Below are 13,141 nucleotides of genomic sequence, written 5' to 3'. Positions count from 1 at the left end.
GGAAACATCTCGAACAATTCAGCAAAAGCCATGAAGTTCCAGCCGAAGTCCCCAGCGCAAATGCTTCCTCCCCCAGCCAGAGTCACTTATCCCAGCGCAAGTGCATGACCTTATTCCCCCTGCCCACCGCTCCCCCCACCATAGATGGGGAATTGTGTGCAGATTGTTAACAGATTTATTGGGTATGAAGTGAATAGTGACAGTGTCATGACTTCTGGATTCATCTACTCCAATGATGTCTCTTTTCACACACTCACTGAACTTTCTGAGAAATCGGGTGTGTGTGTAAAGGGGGTTGGAAGAATGTGATCCATTTTCCCGGAGTTCCCTCTCTCCCCTCCGATTCCCTCAATCAATGTCTCTCTCTTTCCCCCCCACCCTATCTCTCTCTCTTTTCCACCCCACCCCCCCAGCCTCTCTTTCTCCCTCCCCCCAGTCTCTCTCTCTCTCTCTCTCTCTCTCTCTCTCTACCCCGGCTCTCTCTCTCTCTGATGAAGGGTCTTCAACCTGAAACGTTAACTCTGTTTTTCTCTCCATAGATGCTGCCTGACCCGCTGGGATTTCCAGTATTTTTTGTTTTTATTTCAGATTCCAGCATCTGCATTATTTTGCTTTTCTCTCCCCTGCCCCAGGCTTTCTCTTTCTTCTTCTCTCCCCCCCCCCCCCCCCAAGCTCCAGCTCTCTCTCCCCCCCACACCCAAGTTCTCTCTCCCCCCGCTCAGGCTCTCTCTCTCTCCCCACTCACCCAGGCTCTCTCTCTGCCCCCGCCCTCCCCAGGCTCTCTCTCTCTCTTCCCCTCAGGTTCTCTCTCTCTCTCTCCCCTCCCCCCGCTCTCCCACCCCCACCCAGGCTCTCTCTCTCTCTCTCTCTCTCTCTCTCTCTCTCTCTCCCCCACCCGCCGCCGCCCCCCCTCCCCAGGCTCTCTCTCTCTCTTCCCCCCCTCAGGCCCTCTCTCTTCCTGACCCTCACCGCCCACCCCCCCCAGGCACTCTCTCTCCCCAACCTTCACCGCCCCCCCCACCCACAAGCTTTCTCTCGCTCTTCACCACAGTCCCCCGCCGCTTCCAGGCTCTCTCTCTCTCTCTCTCTCCTCTCTCTCTCTCTCTCTCTCTCCCAGGCTCTCTCTCTCTCTCTCCCCCCCCCTCTCTCTCTCTCTCTCTCTCTCTCTCTCTCCCCCATGCTCGCTCTCTTTGTCCCCCCACCCGTTATGTATTTATGCTTGTGGTCACTAGACACCAGGAGCGCCACTGTCGGAGATCATCGGGCTGTACATGTGCGTTCACGGTCACTTACATATAAGTGCGGGTACATGTCATGGGATTACTTTGGGCGCAAATAACGTTGGATCAGGTTTACACCTGAGGCAGTTTACAGTAGCAAGTCTTGAGTCATTACATTCATTACATTTGGCAACGAGGTAACTTAAGAACCTTCGCATGTATAATGGGCATTATTGGAATTCTGGAGAGATTCGCGGAGGGCGAGGATTGGGCGGATTTTATCGACCGCCTGGATCAGTATTTTGTGGCCAACAAAATGGAGGGAGATGCTGAAGCAGTTCGGCGCAGGGCAGTTTTCCTCACCGTTTGTGGCCCAAAAATGTATGGTCTCATGAAGAATCTTCTCTCGTCTTTACGTTCAACGGACAAAAAAATCAGGGATTTGTGTTCTTTGGTGCATGACCATCTTAAGCCAAAAGACGGGATCATCATCTCACATCATCGCTTCTACTCGCATGTTCGTGCTGAGGGCCAGGATGTGTCGGGATTCGTCGCCGAGCTACGACGTCTTGCTGAGCCGTGAGAAGGCAAATGGTATGTTGGCCTTCATAGCTAGGGGATTTGAGTATAGGAACAGGGAGGTCTTACTGCAGTTGTACAGGGCCTTGGTGAGGCCTCACCTGGAATATTGGGTTCAGTTTTGGTCTCCTAATCTGAGGAAGGGCATTCTTGCCATTGAGGGAGTGCAGCGAAGGTTCACCAGACTGATTCCTGGGATGGCAGGACTGACATATGAGGAAAGACTGGATCGACTGGGCCTGTATTCGCTGGAGTGTAGAAGGATGCGAGGGGATCTCATAGAAACATTAAAAATTCGGACGGGACTGGACAGGTTAGATGCAGTGAGAATGTTCCCGATGTTGGGGAAGTCCAGAACCAGGGGACACAGTCGAAGGATAAGGGGTAAGCCATTTAGGACTGAGATGAGGAGAAACTTCTTCACTCAGAGAGTTGTTAACGTGTGGAATTCCCTACCGCAGAGAGTTGTTGATACCAGTTCATTGGATATATTCAAGAGGGAGTTAGATATGGCCCTTATGGCTAAAGGGATCAAAGGGTATGGAGAGAAAGCAGGATAGGGGTACTGAGGTGAATGATCAGCCATGATCTTATTGAATGGTGGTGCAGGCTCGAAGGGCCAAATGGCCTACTCCTGCACCTATTTTCTATGTTTCTATGTTTCTATGTAAGTTCGGGAACGTGTTGGAAGACATGCTGCAAGATTTCTTCATGATAGGCATCAAACATGATGTGATTCTTCGGAAGTTATTGGCCAAAGAGAAGCTGGATTTGAGCAAGGCCATCGCAACTGCCCAGTCATGCATGACGACTGATGATAATTTGAGGCAGATATCATCGAAGAGTCGGAGCTCCATGGCAAATACTGTAAACAAAATCGTCATCTGGCAGAGCTGCTTATGGCCGTGCCTACTCGACTGCTTGTGTGAAACCTGTAGCTGCTCAAAGTCCACCAACTGGTACGAATCCGACTTCACCCTGTTGGCGTTGTGGGGGCAATCATCAGCCTCATCAGTGTCGTTTTAAACAGTACTCCTGTAATGGCTGTTCGAAAGTGGGGCATCTTCAGAGAATGTGCTCACAACTGAACAAGCGTGCTGCCGCTCATCACATTGCTGATGATGACTAGTCCAGTGCTGGCCCGGATACACAATCCGAGAAGGAAGTGTATGATCTGTATTCATTCTTGGGAAAGAGCCAGCCGATGATCGTTAATGTGAAGCTGAATGGCGTGCCTGTATCAATGGAGCTGGATACGGGTGCGAGTCAGTCGATAGCCAAAGGACATTCGACAAGCTGTGGGACACTGAGGCTGTGAAGCCTAAGCTGAGTCCAGTCAATGCCAAGTTGCGTACTTACACTAAGGAACTCATACCGGTGATTGGCAGTGCAGTAGTCAAGGTGTCATATGATGGTGTGGTTCATGATCTACCATTATGGATCATCCCAGGTAATGGTCCAATGCTGTTCGGCAGGAATTGTCTCGAGAAAATCAAGTGGAATTGTAATGATATCAAAGCGTTGTCATTGGTGGATGACACTTTGTGTGCTCAAGTGTTGAAGAAGTTTCCTTCTTTGTTTGAAGCGGGCATTGGTAATTTTACTGGAGCCAAGGTGCAGATTCACCTGGATTCTGATGCAAGGCCTGTCAATCATAAGGCTCAGTCTGTTCCCTGTATGATGAGGGAGAAGGTTGAAATTGAGCTTGACAGACTCCAACGTGAAGAGGTCATATCACTGGCCGAGTTTAACGAGTGGGCCAGTCCTATTCTTCCTGTGTTGAAGAGTGATGGCACTGTCAGGATTTGTGGCGACTACAAGCTTACGATTAACTGATTTTCGAAACAGGATCAGTACCCGTGACCTGTTCGCCATGCTAACTGGTGGAAAATCACTAGATCTGACCTCGGTCTATATGACACAGTAGCTTGTCGACACTTCGACGAAACTCACCTGCATCAACACCCATAAAGGACTGTTTGTCTACAACAGGTGTCCTTTTGGAATTCGTTCGGCTGCAGCTATATTTCAGAGGAACATGGAGAGTCTACTGAAGTCCATTCCTAGAACTGTTGTGTTTCAAGATGACATTCTGATCACAGGTCGCGACATTACTGAACATCTGAACAATCTTGAAGAAGTCCGACATCGTCTGGACAAAGTGGGACTCAGGCTGAAATGTTCGAAGTGTGTCTTCATAGCACCTGAAGTTGAATTCCTGGGGAGGAAGATTGCTGCTGATGGCATCAGGCCTACTGATTCGTAAACCAAGGCCATTAAAAATGCACCCAGGCCTGAATGTGACGGAGCTGCGTTCATTCCTTGGGCTACTCAACCACTTTGATAATTTCTTACCCAGATTGAGCACTTCGTTAGAGCCACTGCACGTGCTACTCAGAAAAGGCGACAACTGGGTCTGGGGTGTGTCTCAAGATAGAACCTTTGAGAAAGCTAAGAATCTGCTCTGTTCAAACAAGTTGCTTGTTCATTAGGATTCGTGTAAGCGTCTTGAATTGGCCTGTGATGCTTCATCATAAGGGGTTGGCTGTGCACTCCAACAAGCAAATGACTTAGGTAAGCTACAACCTGTTGCGTATGCTTTGAGAAGTTTGTCAAAGGTGAAAAGAGTTTACAGCATGGAAGAAAAAGAAGCTTTGGCCTGTGTGTGTGGGGTCAAAAAGATGCATCAGTACCTGTTTGGTCTTCGTGTCTGCCTATGATTATGTTATTTGTCATAGACCTGGCACTGTCATCTGCCGTTGCCCACACCTGAGGTGGAGATGCCTCAACCTGCAGATCAAATATTGGTAATGGACCAGCCATGACCCTATTTTATCGGTTGTGAAACGTGACCTCAGTGGTGATTGGCCTGCAATACCTATGGAAATGTGTGATGAGACCAAACTTTACAACTGTCGCAAAGATGAACTCTCCATTCAGTTAGATTACTGTGGGGCAATCGTGTTGTCATGCCTAAGAAAGGTAGGGAGAAATTTGTATGTGAACTACATAGCACTCATCCTGGTATTGTTATGATGAAAGTTATTGCTAGGGCTCATGTACGGTGGCCTGGAATTGACTCTGATCTGGAATCATATGTGTATCTGTGCAATACTTGCATGTAGCTAAGTAAAGTACCAGCAGAATCACCGCTGGGTCTTTGGTCATGGCCATCGAAACTATGATCGAGGATCCACATTGATTTTGTGGGCCCTTTCCTGGGAAAGATGTTTTTTGTTGTGGTGTATGCATATTCAAAGTGGATAGAATGTATTATTATATCATCCAGTACGTCTACAGCTACTTTTGAGAGCCTTTGTGTCATGTTTGCTACTCATGGTTTGCCTGACATTTTTGTGAGTGACCACGGATCTTGCTTCACAAGTCTGGAGTTTCAAGAGTTCATGAAACTCAATGGTATTAAACATGTGAGGTCAGCCCCATTCAAACTTGCTTCTAATGGTCAAGCAGAGCGTACTGTTCAAACGATCAAGCAGAGTATGAAACGTGTAACTCAGGGTTCACTGCAGACTCGCTTGTCCTGTATACTGCTGAGTTAAAGAACCAGACTTCACACACTTACTGGGGTCTCCCCTGCTGAACTACTGATGAAGAGAAGTCTCAAGACCAAGCTCTCTCTTGTTCATCCCGATTTGAATGATCGTGTTGAAAACAGACGTCAAAGTCAGCAAGGGTATCATGATCATGCTGCGGTGTCATGTGATATTTCTGTCAACGATTCGGTTTATGTACTGAACTATGGTCAACGTCCAAAGTGGATCGCCGGTACTGTTACAGCCAAGGAGAGTGTTTATTGTCGTGCTCAATAATGGGCAAACATGCAGGAAACATGTTGATCAGGTAAAACTGTGGTACACGGATGAACTGGAACTGCTTGAGGAAGATGCAGTCAGTGACCAACCAACCAATGTTCATTCATCAGAGAACTTTGCTCTCATTATTGAACCTGAACCTCCAGTCTCTGATGTGGTCATTACCACTCCCATCAAATCGGTTACTCAGCTTTCAGTCACAACTGATTCAGAACGCTCGCCCAGAACTGAAGTTGAACTGAGACAATCAACTTGTGAGCGGAAAGCCCCAAACCATCTTAATTTGTAAAAAGAATGATATTAAGATCTTGAAAGTGGATGTTGTTATGTATTTATGCTTGTGGTCACCAGACACCAGGGGACCCCACTGCCGGAGGTCATCGGGCTGTATGTGTGCGTGCGCGGTCACTAATATATAAGCACGGATACCATGTCACGGGGTTACTTTGGGCGCAAATAAAGTTGGATCAGGTTTACCCCTGAGGCAGTTTACAGTAGCAAGTCTTGAGTCATGGCATTCATTACCCACCCCCCCCCCCCCCCCCCCACCCCCACCGGCTCTCTCTCTCCCTCCTGCCCCATGCTCTCTCTCCCAGGCTCTCTCTTCCCACACCCCAGGCTCTCTCTTCCCAATGCCCAGGCTCTCCCTCTCTCCATCCCCTCCCCCCGCCCCAGGTTCTCTGTTTCCTCCCCAGCCCCCCCCCCCACAAGCTCTCTCTCTCTCTCTCTCTCCCCCACCCCCCCAAGCTCTCTGTCCCCCCCGCCGCCCCCTCCCCAGGCTCTCTCTATCTTCCCGCCGCCCCCCCCCCCCCCCCCAGGCTATCTCTATCTTCCCCCCCCCGCCAGGCTCTCTCTCTCTCTCTACCCACCCGCCCCCTCCCAGGCTGTCTCTCTCTTCGCATCCCCACCCCCCACCCCCCCCCCCCCCCAGGCTCTCTCTCTCTCCCCCCACCCCCAGGCTCTCTCTCCTCCCCACCCCCCAGGCTCTCTCTCTCTTCCCCCCCCCCCCCCCCACCTCCTCAGACGCTCTCTATCTCTCCCCCCACCCGCCGCCACAGCGGCTCATCAGGAGGCTTAGGGCTCGGCGAATTGCGGCTCAGTCAGACAACATGGTCAGTTCAAAATGAACATGTTTGAGACTCCACTTATGGGGCGGGGGGGGGAATTGGGGAAGAGGGTCAAGTCGGGAGGACGCATGCGCAGAAAGTACAAATAGATACTCCATTCTTTTAAGTAAGCCACAGACTAACATGTGATCATTGCTGGTAGTTTTTTAAAATTACAGGTTTCAAACAGGTGCAAGAAGTTGTCCAGGACTGCATCATTTTGAATAATAATGAATCCATGTAGTAATTTAAATTACAGGTAGTTATATGTAGAACAGTTGGAGTGGATTTGTAACCAATCATTTGCCCAGTACAGTGAGAAATATGTCCTTGTAGTAAGTTCAATGCACAAAAGCTTTATGCAAGGTGGCTGGTATGCTTAGGTTTAATTAGGTCCATTGATCATAATGGTTGAACTAAAATTTTAGTCGTTGTGCCTCTAAGCTGTAGTTAATTCACTGATGAAATTATAAACTTGCAATAATCACAGTAATATAGTATTAATGTCAAAAATCACCACACTGTCAGGAAAATAAAATCTGTTGCATAATGTTTTGGGGTCACATAACCATCACATTTACCAAATTATATATGTGTACAGCACTGGAGTGTCATCTAAATTACATACTCCAATCATTGAGGGGCCCTTGGACCCTCAACCTTTGATTTAGAAACTAGACTGCTATCAATGAACAAGCTGATACAAGAGTCTGATTGTACTATAACCACATATTTACATAACACATAACCCTATTATTCTAGTGAATTTGGATTGCCCCCCCATACTTCATCTGCCCACTCACCTAACCTATCCAAGTCACTCTGCAGCCTCATAGCATCCTCCTCACAGCTCACACTGCCACCCAACTTAGTGTCATCCGCAAATTTGGAGATACTACATTTAATCCCTCTTCTAAATCATTAATGTACAGTGTAAACAGCTGGGGCCCCAGCACAGAACCTTGCGGTACCCCACTAGTCACTGCCTGCCATTCTGAAAAGTACCCATTTACTCCTACTCTTTGCTTCCTGTCTGACAACCAGTTCTCAATCCACGTCAGCACACTACCCCCAATCCCATGTGCTTTAACTTTGCACATTAATCTCTTGTGTGGGACCTTGTCGAAAGCCTTCTGAAAGTCCAAATATACCACATCAACTGGTTCTCCTTTGTCCACTTTACTGGAAACATCCTCAAAAAATTCCAGAAGATTTGTCAAGCATGATTTCCCTTTCACAAATCCATGCTGACTTGGACCTATCATGTCACCATTTTCCAAATGCGCTGCTATGACATCCTTAATAATTGATTCCATCATTTTACCCACTACTGAGGTCAGGCTGACCGGTCTATAATTCCCTGTTTTCTCTCTCCCTCCTTTTTTAAAAAGTGGGGTTACATTGGCTACCCTCCACTCGATAGGAACTGATCCAGAGTCAATGGAATGTTGGAAAATGACTGTCAATGCATTCGCTATTTCCAAGGCCACCTCCTTAAGTACTCTGGGATGCAGTCCATCAGGCCCTGGGGATTTATCGGCCTTCAATCCCATCAATTTCCGCAACACAATTTCCCGACTAATAAAGATTTCCCTCAGTTCCTCCTCCCTACTAGACCCTCTGACCCCTTTTATATCCGGAAAGTTGTTTGTGTCCTCCTTAGTGAATACTGAACCAAAGTACTTGTTCAATTGGTCTGCCATTTCTTTGTTCCCCGTTTTGACTTCCCCTGATTCTGACCGCAGGGGACCTACGTTTGTCTTTACTAACCTTTTTCTCTTTACATACCTACAGAAACTTTTGCAATCCGCCTTAATGTTCCCTGCAAGCTTCTTCTCGTACTCCATTTTCCCTGCCCTAATCAAACCCTTTGTCCTCCTCTGCTGAGTTCTAAATTTCTCCCAGTCCCCAGGTTCACTGCTATTTCTGGCCAATTTGTATGCCATTTCCTTGGCTTTAATACTATCCCTGATTTCCCTAGATAGCCACGGTTGAGCCACCTTCCCTTTTTTATTTTTACGCCAGACAGGAATGTACAATTGTTGTAATTCATCCATGCGGTCTCTAAATGTCTGCCATTGCCCATCCACAGTCGACCCCTGAAGTATCATTCGCCAATCTATCTTAGCCAATTCACGCCTCATACCTTCAAAGTTACCCTTCTTTAAGTTCTGGACCATGGTCTCTGAATTAACTGTATCATTCTCCATCCTAATGCAGAATTCCACCATATTATGGTCACTCTTCCCCAAGGGGCCTCGCACAATGAGATTGCTAATTAGTGCCCTCTCATTACACAACACCCAGTCTAAGATGGCCTCCCCCCTAATTGGTTCCTCGACATATTGGTCTAGAAAACCATCCCTTATGCACTCCAGGAAATCCTCCTCCACCGTATTGCTTCCAGTTTGGCTAGCCCAATCTATGTGCATATTAAAGTCACCCATTATAACTGCTGCACCTTTATTGCATGCACCCCTAATTTCCTGTTTGATGCCCTCCCCAACATCACTACTACTGTTTGGAGGTCTGTACACAACTCCCACTAACGTTTTTTGCCCTTTGGTGTTCTGCAGCTCTACCCATATAGGGCCCAAGTTTCCACATGATTCGCGCCTGATTTTTAGGAGCAACTGGTGGAGAACGGACTATTTTAGAAATCGCAATTCTCCACATTTTTTTTCTGCAGTTCTAGTCAGGTAGAACAGTTCTAGTTTAGAACAGAATTATTTCTTCAAAAGGGGGTGGGTCCGGCCACTGACGACTGACTTGAAAGTTTCCACAGTGAAAATGTACTCCAAACTAAAGTAGAATGGCGCCAGTGAAGATTTTTGTAGAACTGAAAAAATCTGTTCTACACATTAAAAAATCAGGCGCAGGTTACAAATTAGGCGTCCAGAACGAGGTGGGGGGGGAAGGGAACTCATTAAATTTGACAATAAATCCTTATTTATACTTCTACAAATAAATCCAACCTGAATAAACATTTATAAGCCAAGAAATGATTAAATAAACCATCTTCCTACCTGTGTGAAAGTGCTTCAGCCAGGGAGAATTCTGCAGCTGTTCGTGCCGCTGAGCGAGAGAGGGAGAGAGGGGAGAGAGGGGAGGGAGGGAGAGAGAGAGGGAGAGAGGGGAGGGAGAGAGGGGAGGGGAGGGAGAGAGAGGGGGGGGTCGGGGGAGCGGGTGTCGGGTCGGGGGGGGGGGAGCGGGTGTCGGGTCAGTGGGGGGGGGGAGCGGGTGTCGGGTCGGGGGGGGGAGCGGGTGTCGGGTCGGGGGGGGGAGCGGGTGTCGGGTCGGGGGGGGGAGCGGGTGTCGGGTCAGTGGGGGGGAGGGAGCGGGTGTCGGGTCGGGGGGGGGAGCGGGTGTCGGGTCAGTGGGGGGGAGGGAGCGGGTGTCGGGTCGGGGGGGGGGGGGGAGAGCGGGTGTCGGGTCGGGGTGGGGGAGCGGGTCTCGGGTCTCTGTCGGGGCGGGGGGGGAGCGGGTCTCGGGTGTCGGGTCGGGTCGGGGGGGGGAGCGGGTCTCGGGTCGGGGCGGGGCGGGCGGGGGGGGAGCGGGTCTCGGGTCGGGGGGGGGGAGAGCGGGTGTCGGGTCGGGGGGGGGGGGGGAGCGGGTGTCGGGTCTCGGTCGGGGCGGGGGGGAGCGAGGGTCGGGTCGGGTCTGGTCGGCGGGGAGCAGGAGCTGGCCATGGGAGGAGCCTCATTCACGCAGCCCCAGTGAGGCCATTCAGCCAGGGCTAGGGGCTGCGTGCTTCGGGCCCCTCCCACACAGTTCGGCGCCTGGAGCTACTGCACTTGCGTGCCGACTGTAGCGCGCATGTGCAGAGGTCCTGGCACTGTTTTCAGCGCAGGGACCTGGCTCCGCCCCCCCCACAGCTCGTGCTGCGCTGCGCCGAGGGCCACAGGACCTGTAAGTCGGTGGAGAATACCGAGGATTTTTTTAGGCGCCGTTTTTTTTCTTGTGGAAACTTGGGCCCATAGATTCCACATCATCCAAGCTAATGTCTTTCCTAACTATTGCATTAATCTCCTCTTTAACCAGCAATGCTACCCCACCTCCTTTTCCTTTTATTCTATCCTTCCTGAATGTTGAATACCCCTGGATGTTGAGTTCCCAGCCCTGATCATCCTGGAGCCACGTCTCCGTAATCCCAATCACATCATATTTGTTAACATCTATTTGCACAGTTAATTCATCCACCTTATTGCAGATACGCCTTGCATTAAGACACAAAGCCTTCAGGCTTGTTTTTTTTAACACCCTTTGTCCTTTTTGAATTCTCCCGCACAGTGGCCCTTCCTGTTCCCTGCCCTGGGCCTCTCCGCCCCCCACCCCCCCCCCATCTCCCCTCCGTCTCCTGCCTCTGCCTCCCTTTTGTCTCCCTCTGTCTCCCTGCATTGGTTCCCATCCCCCTGCCATATTCGTTTAACTCCTCCCCAACAGCACTAGCAAACACTCCCCCCTAGGACATTGGTTCCGGTCCTGCCCAGGTGCAGACCGTCCGGTTTGTACTGGTCCCACCTCCCCCAGAACCGGTTCCAATGCCCCAGGAATTTGAATCCCTCCCTGCTGCACCACTGCTCAAGCCACGTATTCATCTGCGCTATCCTGCGATTCCTACTCTGACTAGCACGTGGCACTGGTAGCAATCCCGAGATTACTACTTTTGAGGTCCTACTTTTTAATTTAGCTCCTAGCTCCTTAAATTCGTTTCGTAGGACCTCATCCCTTTTTTTACCTATGTCATTGGTACCAATGTGCACCACAACAACTGGCTGTTCTCCCTCCCATTTCAGAATGTCCTGCACCCGCTCCAAGACATCCTTGACCCTTGCACCAGGGAGGCAACATACCATCCTGGAGTCTCGGTCGCGGCCGCAGAAACGCCTATCTATTCCCCTCACCATTGAATCCCCTATCACTATCGCGCTCCCACTCTTTTTCTTGCCCTCTGTGCAGCAGCGCCAGCCACGGTGCCATGAACTTGGCTGCTGCTGCCCTCCCCTGATGAGTCATCCCCCCCAACAGTACTCAAAACGGTGTATCTGTTTTGCAGGGGGATGACCACAGGGGACCCCTGCACTACCTTCCTTGCACTGCTCTTCCTGCTGGTCTTCCATTCCCTATCTGGCTGTGGACCCTTCTCCTGTGGTAAGACCAACTCACTACACGTGATACTCACGTCATTCTCAGCATCGTGGATGCTCCAGAGTGAATCCACCCTCAGCTCCAATTCCGTAATGCGGACCGTCAGGAGCTCGAGGCGGATACACTTCTCACACACGTAGTCGTCAGGGACACCGGAAGTGTCCCTGAGTTCCCACATGGTACAGGAGGAGCATATCACGTGACCGAGCTCTCCTGCCATGCCTTAACCCTTAGATACCCTTAAATTGGTAATAACAATGTTACAGTTCACTTACTGATATAAGAAATAAAAAGAAGCTATTCACCAATCACCAACCCCATTGGCTGTGACGTCACCTTTTGATTCCTTTCTACTTCTATTTTGCTTTCTCTCCCCGCTGTAGCTGCACCGGTACACCTTTTATAGGCTGCTCCGACGCTGCTCCCGCCTCTCCCCAACTGCCGCTGGTACTCGAGCTCCCGCTGGGCCTTTTATAGGCCGCTCCGACGCTGCTCCCGCCTCTCCCCAACTGCCGCTGGTACTCGAGCTCCCGCTGTATGTTTTCTTTCCTTTCTATATTAAGTCTGATTGGTTTTAATCTATAGGATCATATTTTTTTTCCCAAACATAGCCAATCATACTTGGAAGAACTGCAATTAAAACATAACACAGTGTATACACAGGTCAAATCTACTGGTGAGCTCTAAGCACATGGCCAGAATTTTCCAGAGTGGCAGCAGGCGCGATCAGAGATGGCTCCGATGGGAAAGTTGTTATTTTTGGGAGTTGGTCGGGAACCCACTGTCACCCCACTCCCAAGCACCTTTCCCGGACGCATCTGTCAGTGCCGTCCTGAACTGACCGGCTGAGACGGGTGACCCAATTTAACTTGTTAGTAACTAGTTGTCAGATCCTTAAGAGTGGTTTTAACTTTACCTTTTAAAATTAATTGGATGGCCATGGGAAACTCGCTGCTCAGGAACCATGTCTGTCAATCGTCAACCTGAGGTGGGACTTGAGCGGCCATTGTTCCTGCTGATCAAATGTACGATAAAAACTCCTGCCTGGCAGATGATCACTTTCCTCCACAAAAGTAGTTTCTCACTGCATTCCCAGCACAGATTCTGCAGGCTGCAGTCTTTCCAGCAAAGTCTCCATCCAGTCTCACCTCACTGGAAGAACGTCTCTCACCATTGACAGATTGCTTCTGTCATCTCTACTTCACCTGCCATCTAATCCATCAACGTGGCTCCGGTTTATCCTGTCTCATCTTGG

At 49.7% G+C, this 13,141-nt stretch overlaps 1 protein-coding gene across 1 annotated transcript in view; it reads right to left on the bottom strand.

Moving 5' to 3' along the window:
* The window catches only part of clstn2a (calsyntenin 2a), a 405,371-nt gene that overhangs the window by 145,068 nt on the left and 247,162 nt on the right, over positions 1-13,141 (bottom strand). The gene's annotated exons all lie outside the window — the stretch shown is intronic.

Source organism: Pristiophorus japonicus, chromosome 6 (assembly GCF_044704955.1).
Source record: "Pristiophorus japonicus isolate sPriJap1 chromosome 6, sPriJap1.hap1, whole genome shotgun sequence".
NCBI lineage: Eukaryota > Metazoa > Chordata > Chondrichthyes > Pristiophoridae > Pristiophorus > Pristiophorus japonicus.
Note: the sequence above shows the minus strand (reverse complement) of the source record. Positions and strands in the feature narration are given on the sequence as shown.